The following is a 14125-nucleotide window of genomic DNA, read 5'->3' on the forward strand; positions in this document are numbered from 1 at the left end:
GATTTCTTAACACCTATGCATGATTCAATAACTACCCAACCCAAATCCCAACTAATCAACATGCATTTACATTTTTGGGCTCAATCTAAGAGAGGAAAACCGTAGCCTACCTGTAGGCCGATCACACGTGCTCCAAAATCATTCCTTCGGAGCTTTCCCTTTCCGAACGGTCTCGAAATGCGGCCCCACTATCAAAAATAGAGTCACAATGTTAATACAGTCGTTTAGACACCAAAATCACAACAAACGGAGACGGGTCAATTTTGGAGTCAAAATGGGATTCGTGGGACCCGCGTAGGAAATTCCGAAATTAACCCCAAAAGTGGGTCCTAACCAGTTTTCCCAGCTCATGTCCCTTAATGGGACACAATTCGGTGCTCGGGAACAACACAATATCAACATGCAACTAAAAGCCAAATTTTCTCAAAAATTAGAAATGGGACAGCAGTGTATTTACCAAAAACGAGCGGTCTACAGTAAAATATGACAACACCACAATGTTCTCCTCAAAAAACCACTCAAGATAGCCTCAAAAATCACCGAAATCGGATCTAAAATGGCTAAGAAAACATGTCTCAAAAATTTCCAAAATCCAGCTCACAAAAAGAGGTCTGGCAGCAGGTATTTTTCAAAAATTACCTCAAACAGGAACTCCAAATCACTATCCGAGCACACCAACACGTTGTCCTCTAAAAATCTGACAACTTTTCCTTTTGGATCGCCCAAATCGGTTGAGAGATGAGAGAGTTATGAGGGTTTGAAGTTTTTGGAAATGTTGCTGGTTTTTCTGCATTTATTGCAGAAAATCTGCAATTTCCCAAAACCTAAAACTCCGACGGGGTGCTCCGATCTAGTTCGGAACCCCGTGCACACTTCCAAAAGCCATTTTAAGTCAAACCCACCAAAAGAAGGGTCAATCTAGACCAAACTCGACATTTCGGAGCTAACCACGCTGACAGAATTCTCATCCGAGCGTGTTTACTCAGAATGTTGACCAAAGTCAAACTTAGGCTTAAACTTAAAGTTAAAACGCCTAATCGCACCGACTCACACTGAAAACCTCGGGGGTCATGACAACCATGCTACTAGCCTAAAATGACCCTTACGGAGCTGATGGAATCGTCAGAATTGGATTCCGATGTCATTTTCTTGAAATTTTGATCGAAAATGATCGTTCAAGGTTCATAAGCTCCAAAACACAAAAACTCGCACCAACACCAAACGAACGACCAGGTGACCAAACTGTCAGTCCCAGCAAGTCATAAATGACTTGGGGTCGCTATAGGAACGCTCTAAACGTCTCACAGAAGGCAAGACACAGAAATGACCATGAGGGTCATTACAATATCCACTACTAAAAAGGACTTTCGTCCGCGAAAGAAAGGATCAAGAAATACCTGAAAGCTCAAACAAGCAGGAAAGCTGCTCTCGCATCTCCTGCTCCGTCTCCCAGGTAGCCTCCTCGATTGGACTATCCCTCCAACGGAACTTAACAACAAGAATGGTTGTCGAGTGCAATCTCCTCACATCTCTGGCTAGAATGGCAACTGGCTCCTCTACAAATGTCAAACGATCATCCAACTCGACTACATCATACTGGAGCACATGGGACTCATCAGGAACATACCGCCGCATCATCGAAACATGAAACACTGGGCGGATGGCTGAAAATACTGAAGGTGGGGCCAACTCATAAGCAACCTCCCCAACTGTCCGGAGTATCTCAAAAGGCCCAATGTACCTGGGGCTAAGCTTGCCCCGCCTCCCAAACCTCATTACGCCCTTCATGGGAGACAAACGGAGGAATACCCGGTCACCAACAAAGAATCTCAAAGGTCGACGCCTCTGATCAGCATAACTCTGGTGCCTACTCTTAGCTGTCCTGAGCCTATCCTGAATCACCCTCACCTGATCCAGGGCTTCCTGAAGCAAATCTGTACCATGCGTCCTAAGCTCTGTAGACTCAAACCAACCAACTGGAGAGCGATAATGCCTACCATATAAGGCCTCAAACGGGGCCATCTGAATACTAGAGTGGTAGTTGTTGTTGTACGCAAACTCCGCCAAAGGCAAGAACTGGTCCCACTGACCTACAAAATCCATAACAGAGGCCCGCAACATATCCTCAAGGACCTGAATAGTACGCTCTAACTGACCGTCCGTCTGTGGGTGAAATGATGTGCTAAGGTGGACACGAGTTCCCAACTCCTCCTGAAAAGCCCTCCAAAAGCTGGAAGTGAACTGTGAACCCCGATCTGAAATGATAGAAGCAGGCACACCATGAAGACGAACTACCTCCCGAATATAGATACGAGCCAACCTCTCAGAACTGAAAGTAGTATAAACAGGAAGGAAGTGTGCTGACTTGGTCAATCGATCCACGATGACCCAAATGTTGTCAACACCTCTAGAAGTCCGAGGCAGCCCCACAACGAAGTCCATAGTGATACGCTCCCACTTCCACTCCGGAATGGGTAATCTCTGGAACTCGCCACCAGGCCTCAATTGCTCTGCCTTTACCTGCTGGCAGCACAAGCAACGGGAAACAAAGTCAGCAATATCTCTTTTCATGCCACTCCACCAGTAATGCTGCCTCAAATCACGATACATCTTCGCTGTGCCCGGATGGATAGATTATCTAGACTCGTGGGCCTCAGAAAGTATCTACTGTATCAAATCTCCAACTCTCGGAACACAGATGCGGCCGGCAAATTTCAACACTCCATCAGGATCTAAGGTAGCCTGACCACCATCACCCGCTAACACTCGATCTCTAAGGGCCACCAAAGTATCATCCTCAAACTGGCAACCACGGATCCTATCAAGCAAATAAGACTGAACTCTCATAAAGGCCAAGACGTATCTAGAATCTGAGATATCCAACAGAACCATGCCATTAGCTAAGGACTGAATGTCCAATGCTAAGGGTCGCTCCTCAATAGATAAGAAGGCTAGACTACCCATACTCACTGCCTTCCGGCTCAAGGAATTCGCTACCACATTCGCCTTGCCCAGATGATAGAGAATAGAGAGGTCGTAGTCCTTCAGGAGCTCAATCCAACGACGCTGCCTCGAATTAAGGTCCCTCTGGCTCATGATGTACTGAAGACTCCTATGATCAGTATAGATCTCACATCAAACTCCATACAAGTAGTGCCTCCAAATCTTAAGCGCGAAAACTACCGCCGCCAACGCCAAGTCATGAGTGGGGTAGTTGCGCTCATGGATCTTAATCTTCCTCGATGCATAAGCAATAACCCGGCCCTGCTGCATCAATACACAACCCAAACCAACGCCGGATGAGTCACAATAAACTGTGAAGCCCTCACCCTCAACTGGAAGAGTCAATATAGGAGCAGTGGTCCATAACTCCTTGAGCCTCAAAAAGCTCGCCTCACACTCCTCTGACCAAACAAAGGGAACATCAACACGAGTTAATCGAGTCATTGGTACTGCAATAGTAGAAAATCCCTCAACAAAGCGTCTGTAGTAACTCGCTAACCTGACGAAGCTACGAACCTCAGTAACAGAAGTAGGCCCGTGCCAATCACGAATAGCCTCAATCTTCGCTGGATCAACCCTAATACCCTCCTTGGACACCACGTGCCCCAAGAAGGCTACGGACTCAAGCCAAAACTCACACTTTGAGAACTTGGCATAAAGCCGCTGATCTGTCAAAGTCTGGATCACTATCCTGAAATGTTGTTCATGCTCACTCCGGCTCCGCGAGTATACCAGTATGTCATCAATGAAGACAATGAAAAATAAATCAAGGTATGGCCTGAATACACGTGTCATCAAGTCCATGAAGGCAGCAGGGGCATTTGTCAACCCAAAAGACATCACAAGGAACTCATAGTGGTCGTAACGAGTCCTAAATGCGGTCTTAGGGATGTCCGCTGCCCTAATCCTCAGCTGATGGTACCCGAACCTCAAATCAATCTTAGAAAACACGACTGCACCCTGAAGCTGATCAAAGAAATCATCAATACGAGGCATGGGGTAACGGTTCTTCTCCGTCACCTTGTTCAGTTGCCTGTAGTCAATACACATCATCATAGTCCGGTCCTTCTTCTTCACAAACAGAACATGAGCACCCCAAGGCGATACACTCGGACGGATAAACCCCTTACCAAAGAGATCCTCTAACTGAACACTGAGCTCCCTGAGCTCTGCAGGAGCCATCCGGTAAGGTGGAATTGAAATAGGACGGGTGTCAGGCTTCAAATCTATGGCAAAATCAATGTCACGCTCTGGAGGTAAGCCAGGTAGGTCTGTAGGGAACACATCTGCAAACTCTCTAACCACAGGAGCTGAGTCAACTAAAGAGCCCTCCCTACTCAAATCTCGCACATAAGCCAAATAAGCTAGACACCCAGAAGCAACCAACCGTGTAGCCCACATAAAAGAGATGATCCTAGTCGGTGTGTGACTATAAGCACCCTGCCACAACACTGGGGAAATGACAGGCATGGCTAAAGTAACAGTCTTGGCGTAGCAATCCAATACCGCATGGTAAGGGGATAACCAGTTCATGCCCAGAATCACATCAAAATCAACCATATTTAGCAAAATAAGATCAACTCTAGTATCACAACCCTGGATAGTCACTAAGCAAGATCGCAATATCTGATCCACTACTAAGGACTCACCCACCGGGGTCGAAACATGAACTGGCTCTGCCAAAGACTCAGACCTTATACCCAATAGAGGAGCAAAATAAATAGATACATACGACAATGTTGACCCGGGATCAAATAATACTGTAGCAGTCTGATGGCATAATAAAAGCTTACTTGTGATAACATTGCCAGATGCCTCAGTCGTCGTCCTCGCCGGGGCTGCGTAGAAATGGCCCTGAGCACCTCTGCCCGATGCATCTGATCTACCACCTTACCTGCCTCCTCGAGCTCCGCCTCTGGTACCCTTTTAGCTGTCCCGACGACCCTGGTCCTGACCACCACTTCTAGCTAGAGGGGGCACTACTGAAACTGGTCTAGGTGCAAGGGGAGCTGGTACAATCGCTCCTAGCCTTCTCCAGGGGACTCTCTGGACCAATGGTCAAGAGCACCGCAATCAAAACACCCCGAAGCTGAACGCCCTGAACTAACCCGACTGCGGTAGGAAGGGAGGGAATCTGATACCCTCGAACTCTGGCCCGTACTAGGACCACACTGGTGATACTGGCCTCCCTCAGAAGCAGGTAATGCCGCCTGAACGGGACGACTGGACTGACCCTGCTAGAACCTCTGGCGGGGCCTATCATAGGAGTCTCTCCCTCTAGTCTGGGACCCGCTGTAGCTGCCCTGGTAGCGTGCCCTCTTATCGCTGCCCCCTTGGGCCTCGCGATCTCCATGGATTGGGCATGGTCAACTACATCAAGAAATGAACGGCCGGCAGAAACTAAATGCTCTGTGTCGACCCTCAAACGGTACCGCAACCCACGTACAAAACAACGAACTCTCTCCTCTTCCATGGGTAAGATCATGGTAGAATGTCGAGATAACTCATGGAATCTCATCTCGTACTCTGAGACAGTCATAGGGCCCTGCTTCAATCTGGAGAACTGATCACGAAGCCTATCCCTGACGCTCTGTGGCATGAACCGGGCTAAGAAAGCCTCTGAGAACTCACTCCAAGATACAGGAGGCGATCCAACTGGCGTGGACTCTCGATACGAGCGGCACCACTGCCTGGCTGGCCCACGAAACTGATGAGCAGTGAAGTCGGCTCCTCTCGACTCCAAGAGGCCTAATTACTGTAGCTGCTCCTGACAAGTGAGCTGGAACTTGTAGGCATCCTCCCCCATCGCCCCTGAGAATATCGGCGGTGCCAACCTTTGGAATACCCCGAGCATCTTCTGCTCGCGCAGTGGCATCTCCCCGTCGTTTAAATCTGACACGAAAGCCACATGAACTGGTGGCGGCTGAACATCTGATGCCGCTGCGGCAGGCTGACCCTGCGGCGCTGGAGCTGGTGCTGCTGGGACTGGTGTTGGTGCCTGTCGTATCTCCCCAATAGTTGCTAGTATCTGAGTCAGCAGAGCATGAAGATCAGGAGCTGCAGCTGTAGCTGCAGCTGCAGCTGGTGCAGGTGGTGGCTGGGCTGGCCCCGGCCCCACCGGCTGTGGAGGTACATATGTTGCCTGAGGCTCCTCCTCCCTATCTAGGGCTGGTGCTACGGCCCTGCCTTGACCTCGGGGTCGGCGTCTACCCCAAGCTGAGGCTCTACCTACAGACCCGGGTGCACCACCCCTTGCCACGCCACCTCGTGAGCGAGCCATCCAGCGAAAGAGTGAAACAAGTGGGATTTCCAGAAACCAATAAGACACACGATGCACGAAAGCGAAACAAAAGAGGAAATTTTCCTAAGGACATCCTGTGGCCTCCCGAAGATAAGTTACGGACATCTCCGCACCGATCCGCAAGACTCTATTAGATGTTAGCTATGTACAAGTGAGACCAATAAACCTGGGGCTCTGATACCAACTTGTCACGACCCGATTTCTCAAGTCATGATGACACCTACTATAACCCACCAGTAGGTAAGCAAACCCGTAACCCGGAACAACAAGTAATGGGTCTGAGGGTAGAATCTAAACAAGAGTAGGTAAATAACAATATAAACAAGCGAAAACAACCCAAAAACATATATACAAATAAAGATCCCTCCCAGAACCTGGAAGTCACTAGTACTAAGCTACTAACAAAATGAGTACAAGTCCCAAAAGTGGACAACAGAGACTGGATTGTCTCGAATGGTAAAAGACAAGTCTATATATACAGATAGAGACTGAAATAGTACAAAACGTCGTGTGCTCACTCCCGTCTCCGGATCAGTCTGCTCCAAACTCGATCAACGATGGCTACTAGTGACCGGACCTGCATCACGACATAGATGCAGAGCATAGGATGAGTACCAAAATAACCGGTACCCAGAAGGCATCATAGGCTGACTGAACTTGAAAAGTAAAGGCAATATGAAAAGAAGGAATAACACAAACCGAAGCCAAGAACTAAAATCTAACTAACAAGGGAATGCACACGAGTGTACAAAGAATTAACTAAAGTAATCTATAAGCTAACTACACCTAATTGGGCCCCCATAAGCCCAGAAGGTACACTCGTGCGCAAGTTAAATAAAAACCCGAACGGACCCCCATTAAGCCCGATGAGTACACAGAATAACTAAAACTAAAGAGAATTGCATATGAGAACCCAAGAACGAAGAACACGAATCAGAACCTCAACCCTAATTAATAAAATCTGACAGTACGGAGGCCGGACCTCGAACCGGATGCTCACAAGAATTACCTAAGTAACCAATCACAAGCAACAAGTATAAGAGGCCGGAACTCTAACCGGATGCTCTATAAAGGTGCCAATGTAGCTGCTGAAAGAGTCCTAATCGATCCACACTCATAAATGTCCATGGAACGCCGTCCATACTTAACCAATCAATGTAAGTCCTTGGAACAAAATTGAAAATCAAATTCAAATCGCGAAGTAGAACTAGTGTCGCCGACGTAACTCGTGAAGCCGTAACATCGGGGAAAATAAGGATAACTAAAGTCGGAGCAAGCTTATCGCCTAACTAAGGCCCAATCTATCAGACTCAAGTCTGCTACACCAGTCTACAGGGATCTAAGTCGGTCGAGCGATGTCGGGGCAAAACTAAGGCCTATTGGATCCGAAAAATGTATTTCTAAGGCAAGCCCTAGTCAAACCCAAACTAAGGCCCAACATGCTTCAAATAAACAACAATAAAGCATGCAAGTACTCCACATAGCGAGGAGGGTCCGTTAATAACACAAAGCATGCTCACAGTTACCCGATAATTTCCGAAATAGGCCGAAAACATGATTTCTTAACACCTATGCAAGATTCAATATCTACCCAACCCAAATCCCAACTAATCAACATGCATTCACATTTTTGAGCTCAATCTAAGAGAGGAAAATCGTAGCCTACCTGTAGGCCGATCACACGTGCTCCAAGATCACTCCTTCGGAGCTTTCCCTTTTCGAACGGTCTCGAAACGCTGCCCCGCTATCAAAAATAGAGTCACAACGTTAATACGGTCGTTTAGATACAAAAATCACAACAAACGGAGACGGGTCAATTTTGGAGTCAAAAGGGGAATCGTGGGACCCGCGCAGGAAATTCCGAAATTAACCCCAAAAGTGGGTCCTAACCAGTTTTCCCAGCTCATGTCCCAAAATAGGACACAATTCGGGGCTCGGGAACAACACAATATCAATATGCAACTAAAACACAAATTTTCTCAAAAATTAGAAATGGGACAGCAGTGTATTTACCAAAATCGAGCGGTGTACAGTAAAATATGACAACACCACAATGTTCTTCTCGAAAAACCACTCAAGATAGCCTCAAAAATCACCAAAATCGGATCTAAAATGGCTAAGAAAACAAGTCTCAAAAATTTCCAAAATCAAGCTCACAAAAAGAGGTCTGGCAGCTGGTATTTTTTGAAAATTACCTCAAACATGGACTCCAAATCACTATCCGAGCCCACCAACACGCTGTCCTCGAAAAATCTCACAACTTTACATTTCGGATCGCCCAAATCGATTGAGAGATGAGAGAGTTATGAGGGTTTGATGTTTTTGGAACTGTTGCTGGTTTTTCTGCATTTATTGCACAAAATCTGCAATTTCCCAAAACTTAAAACTCCGACGGGGTGCTCCGATCTCGTTCGGAACCCCGTGCACGCAAACGAGATATGCAACCATACCAAATTCGATATTCCAGGCTCAACAGCACAGTCGAAATTTCCATCGGAGGTTATTTCGCTGAAAAGTGGGTCCCACTTCCAAAAGCCATTTTAAGTCAATACCCACAAAAGAGCTCGGATAGATATCGAAAACCTTCAGACACAAAAAAAGGGTCAATCTAGACCAAGCTCGACATTTCGGAGCTAACCACGCTGACAGAATTCTCATCCGAGCGTGTTTACTCAGAATGTTGAGCAAAGTCAAACTTAGGCTTAAACTTAAAGTTAAAATGCCTAATCGCACCACCTCACACTGAAAACCTCGGGGGTCATGACGACCGTGCTACTAGCCTAAAATGACCCTTCCGGAGCTGATGGAATCGTCAAAATTGGATCCCGATGTCATTTTCTTGAAATTTTGATCGAAAATGATCGTTCAAGGTTCATAAGCTCCAAAACACAAAAACTCGCACCAACACCAAACGAACGACCAGGTGACCAAACTGTCAGTCCCAGCAAGTCATAAATGACTTGGGGTCGCTATAGGAACGCTCTAAACGACTCACAGAAGGCAAGACACAGAAATGACCATGAAGGTCATTACAATATCCACTACTAAAACGGACTTTCGTCCTCGAAAGAAAGGATCAAGAAATACCTGAAGGCTCAAACAAGCCGGGAAACTGCTCTCGCATCTCATGCTCGGTCTCCCAGGTTGCCTCCTCGACTGGACGATGCCTCCAACGGACTTTAACAACAGGAACGACTCTCGAGCGTAATCTCCTCACATCTCTGGCTAGAATGGCAACTGGCTGCTCTACAAATGTCAAACGATCATCCAACTCGACTGCATCATACTAGAACACATGGGACTCATCAGGAACATACCGCCGCAGCATCGAAACATGAAACACTGGGTGGATAGCTGAAAATACTGAAGGTAGGGCCAACTCATAAGCAACCTCCCCAACTGTCCGGAGTATCTCAAAAGGCCCAATGTACCTGGGGCTAAGCTTGCCCCGCCTCCTAAACCTCATCACGCCCTTCATGGGAGACAAACGGAGGAATACCCGGTCACCAACAAAGAATCTCAAAAGTCGACGCCTCTGATCAGCATAACTCTGGTGCCTACTCTTAGCTGTCCTGAGCCTATCCTGAATCACCCTCACCTGACCCAGGGCTTCCTGAAGCAAATCTGTACCATGCGTCCTAAGCTCTGTAGACTCAAACCAACCAACTGGAGAGCGATAATGCCTACCATATAAGGCCTCAAACGGGGCCATCTGAATACTAGAGTGGTAGTTGTTGTTGTACGCAAACTCCGCCAAAGGCAAGAACTGGTCCCACTGACCTACAAAATCCATAACAGAGGCCCGCAACATATCCTCAAGGACCTGAATAGTACGCTCTGACTGACCATCCGTCTGTGGGTGAAATGATGTGCTAAGGTGGACACGAGTTCCCAACTCCTCCTGAAAAGCCCTCCAAAAGCTGGAAGTGAACTGTGAACCCCGATCTGAAATGATAGAAACAGGCACACCATGAAGACGAACTACCTCCCGAATATAGATACGAGCCAACCTCTCAGAACTGAAAGTAGTATAAACAGGAAGGAAGTGTGCTGACTTGGTCAATCGATCCACGATGACCCAAATGTTGTCAACACCTCTAGAAGTCCGAGGCAACCCCACAACGAAGTCCATAGTGATACTCTTCCACTTCCACTCCGGAATGGGTAATCTCTGGAACTCGCCACCAGGCCTCAAATGCTCTGCCTTTACCTGCTGGCAGCACAAGCAACGGGAAACAAAGTCAGCAATATCTCTTTTCATGCCGCTCCACCAGTAATGCTGCCTCAAATCACGATACATCTTCGCTGTGCCCGAATGGATAGAGTATCTTGACTCATGGGCCTCAGAAAGTATCAACTGTATCAAATCTCCAACTCTCGGAACACAGATGCGGCCGGCAAATTTCAACACTCTATCAGGATCTAAGGTAGCCTGACCACCATCACCCGCTAACACTCGATCTCTAAGGGCCACCAAGGTATCATCCTCAAAATGCCAACCACGGATCCTATCAAATCAAATAAGACTGAACTCCCATAAAGGCCAAGACGTATCTAGAATCTGAGATATCCAACAGAACCATGCTATTAGCTAAGGACTGAATGTCCAAAGCTAAGGGTCGCTCCTCACTAGATAAGAAGGCTAGACTACCCATACTCACTGCCTTCCGGCTCAAGGCATCCGCTACCACATTCGCCTTGCCCAGATGATAGAGAATAGAGAGGTCGTAGTCCTTCAGGAGCTCAATCCAACGACGCTGCCTCGAATTAAGGTCTCTCTGGCTCATGATGTACTGAAGACTCCTATGATCAGTATAGATCTCACATCAAACTCCATACAAGTAGTGCCTCCAAATCTTAAGCGCGAAAACTACCGCCGCAAACGCCAAGTCATGAGTGGGGTAGTTGCGCTCATGGATCTTAATCTACCTTGATGCATAAGCAATAACCCGGCCCTGTTGCATCAATACACAACCCAAACCAATGCCGAATGAGTCACAATAAACTGTGAAGCCCTCACCCTCAACTGGAAGAGTCAATATAGGAGCGGTGGTCCATAACTCCTTGAGCCTCAAAAAGCTCGCCTCACACTCCTCTGACCAAAAAAAGGGAACATCAACACGAGTCAATCGAGTCAATGGTACTGCAATAGTAGAAAATCCCTCAACAAAGCGTCTGTAGTAACTCGCTAACCGGACGAAGCTACGAACCTCAGTAACAGAAGTAGGCCTGTGCCAATCACGAATAGCCTCAATCTTCGCTGGATCAACCCTAATACCTTCGTTGGACACCACGTGCCCCAAGAAAGCTACGGACTCAAGCCAAAACTCACACTTTGAGAACTTGGCATAAAGCCGCTGATCTGTCAAAGTCTGGAGCACTATCCTGAAATGTTGTTCATGCTCATTCCGGCTCCGCGAGTATACCAGTATGTCATCAATGAAGACAATGAAAAATAAATCAAGGTATGGCCTGAATACACGTGTCATCAAGTCCATGAAAGCAGCAGGGGCATTAGTCAACCCAAAAGACATCACAAGGAACTCATAGTGGTCGTAACGAGTCCTAAATGCGGTCTTAGGGATGTCCGCTGCCCTAATCCTCAGCTGATGGTACCCGGACCTCAAATCAATCTTAGAAAACACGACTGCACCCTGAAGCTGATCAAACAAATCATCAATACAAGGCATGGGGCAACGGTTCTTCACCGTCACCTTGTTCAGTTGCCTGTAGTCAATACACATCCTCATAGTCCCGTCCTTCTTCTTCACAAACAGAACATGAGCATCCCAAGGAGATACACTCGGACGGATAAACCCCTTACCTAAGAGATCCTCTAACTGAACACTGAGCTCCCTGAGCTCTGCAGGAGCCATCCGGTAAGGTGGAATAGAAATAGGACGGCTGTCAGGCTCCAAATCTATGGAAAAATCAATGTCACACTCTGGAGGTAAGCCAGGTAGGTCTATAGGGAACACATCTGCAAACTCTCTAACCACAGGAGCTGAGTCAACTGAAGAGCCCTCCCTACTCACATCTCGCACATAAGCCAAATAAGCTAGACACCCAGAAGCAACCAACCGTGTAGCCCACATAAAAGAGATGATCCTAGTCGGTGTGTGACTATAAGCACCCTGCCACAACACTTGGGAAATGCCAGGCATGGCTAAAGTAACAGTCTTGGCGTAGCAATCCAAGACCGCATGGTAAGGGGATAACCAGTTCATGCCCAGAATCACATCAAAATCAACCATATCTAGCAAAATAAGATCAACTCTAGTATCACAACCCTGGATAGTCACTAAGCAAGATCGCAATATCTGATCCACTACTAAGGACTCACCCACCGGGGTCGAAACATGAACTGGCTCTGCCAAAGACTCAGACCTCATACCCAATCGAGGAGCAAAATAAATAGATACATACGACAATGTTGACCCGGGATCAAATAATACTGTAGCAGTCTGATGGCATAATAAAAGCGTACTAGTGATAACATTGTGAGATGCCTCAGCCGTCGCCCTCGCCGGGGCTGCGTAGAAATGGCCCTGAGCACCTCTGCCCGATGCATCTGATCTACCACCCAGCCTGCCTCCTCGAGCTCCACCTCTGGTACCCTTTCAGCTGTCCCGACGACCCTGGTCCTGACCACCACTTCTAGCTAGAGGGGGCAGTGCTGAAACTGGTCTAGGTGCAAGGGGTGCTGGTACAATCGCTCCTCGCCTTCTCTAGGGGCACTCTCTAGACCAATGGTCAAGAGCACCGCAATCAAAACACCCCGAAGCTGAACGCCCTGAAGTAACCCGACTACGGTAGGAAGGGAGGGAATCTGATCCCCTCGAACTCTGGCCCGTACTAGGACCACCCTGGTGATACTGGCCTCCCTCAGAAGCAGGTAATGCCGCCCGAACGGGACGACTGGACTGACCATGCTGGAACCTCTGGCGGGGCCTATCATAGGAGTCTCTCCCTCTATTCTGGGACCCGCTGTAGCTGCCCTGGTAGCGTGCCCTCTTATCGCTGCCCCCTTGGGCCTCACGATCTCCATGGATTGGGCATGATCAACTACATCAAGAAATGAACGGCCGGCAGAAACTAAATGCTCTGTGTCAACCCTCAAACGGTACCGCAACCCACGTACAAAACAACGAACTCTCTCCTCTTCCGTGGGTAAGATCATGGTAGCGTGTCGAGATAACTCATGGAATCTCATCTCGTACTCTGAGACAGTCATAGGGCCCTGCTCCAATCTGGAGAACTGATCACGAAGCCTATCCCTGACGCTCTGTGGCATGAATCGGGCTAAGAAAGCCTCTGAGAACTCACTCTAAGATACAGGAGGCGATCCAACTGGCCTGGACTCTCGATACGAGCGCCACCACTGCCTGGCTGGCCCACGAAACTGATGAGCAGTGAAGTCGGCTCCTCTCGACTCCAAGAGGCCTAATGACTGTAGCTGCTCCTGACAAGTGAGCTGGAACTCGTAGGCATCCTCCCCCATCGCCCCTGAGAATATCGGCGGTGCCAACCTCTGGAATACCCCGAGCATCTTCTGCTCGCGCAGTGGCATCTCCCCGTCCTTTAAGTCTGACACGACAGCCACATGAACTTGTGGCGGCTGAACATCTGATGCCGCTGCGGCAGGCTGACCCTGCGGCGCTGGAGCTGGTGCTACTGGGACTGGTGCTGGTGCCTGTCGTATCTCCCCAATAGTTGCTAGTATCTGAGTCAGCAGAGCATGAAGATCAGGAGCTGCAGCTGGTGCAGGTGGTGGCTGGGCTGGCCCCGGCCCCACCGGCTGTGGAGATACATATGTTGCCT

At 48.1% G+C, this 14125-nt stretch overlaps 1 pseudogene; it reads right to left on the bottom strand.

Annotated features, from left to right (window-relative positions):
• Positions 1-1386: 1386 nt before the first annotated feature.
• Positions 1387-13598, bottom strand: LOC125863863 (uncharacterized; annotated as a pseudogene).
• Between the last annotated feature and the right edge of the window lie 527 nt (positions 13599-14125).

The sequence above is a fragment of the Solanum stenotomum genome, chromosome 5, assembly GCF_019186545.1.
Source record: "Solanum stenotomum isolate F172 chromosome 5, ASM1918654v1, whole genome shotgun sequence".
NCBI lineage: Eukaryota > Viridiplantae > Streptophyta > Magnoliopsida > Solanales > Solanaceae > Solanum > Solanum stenotomum.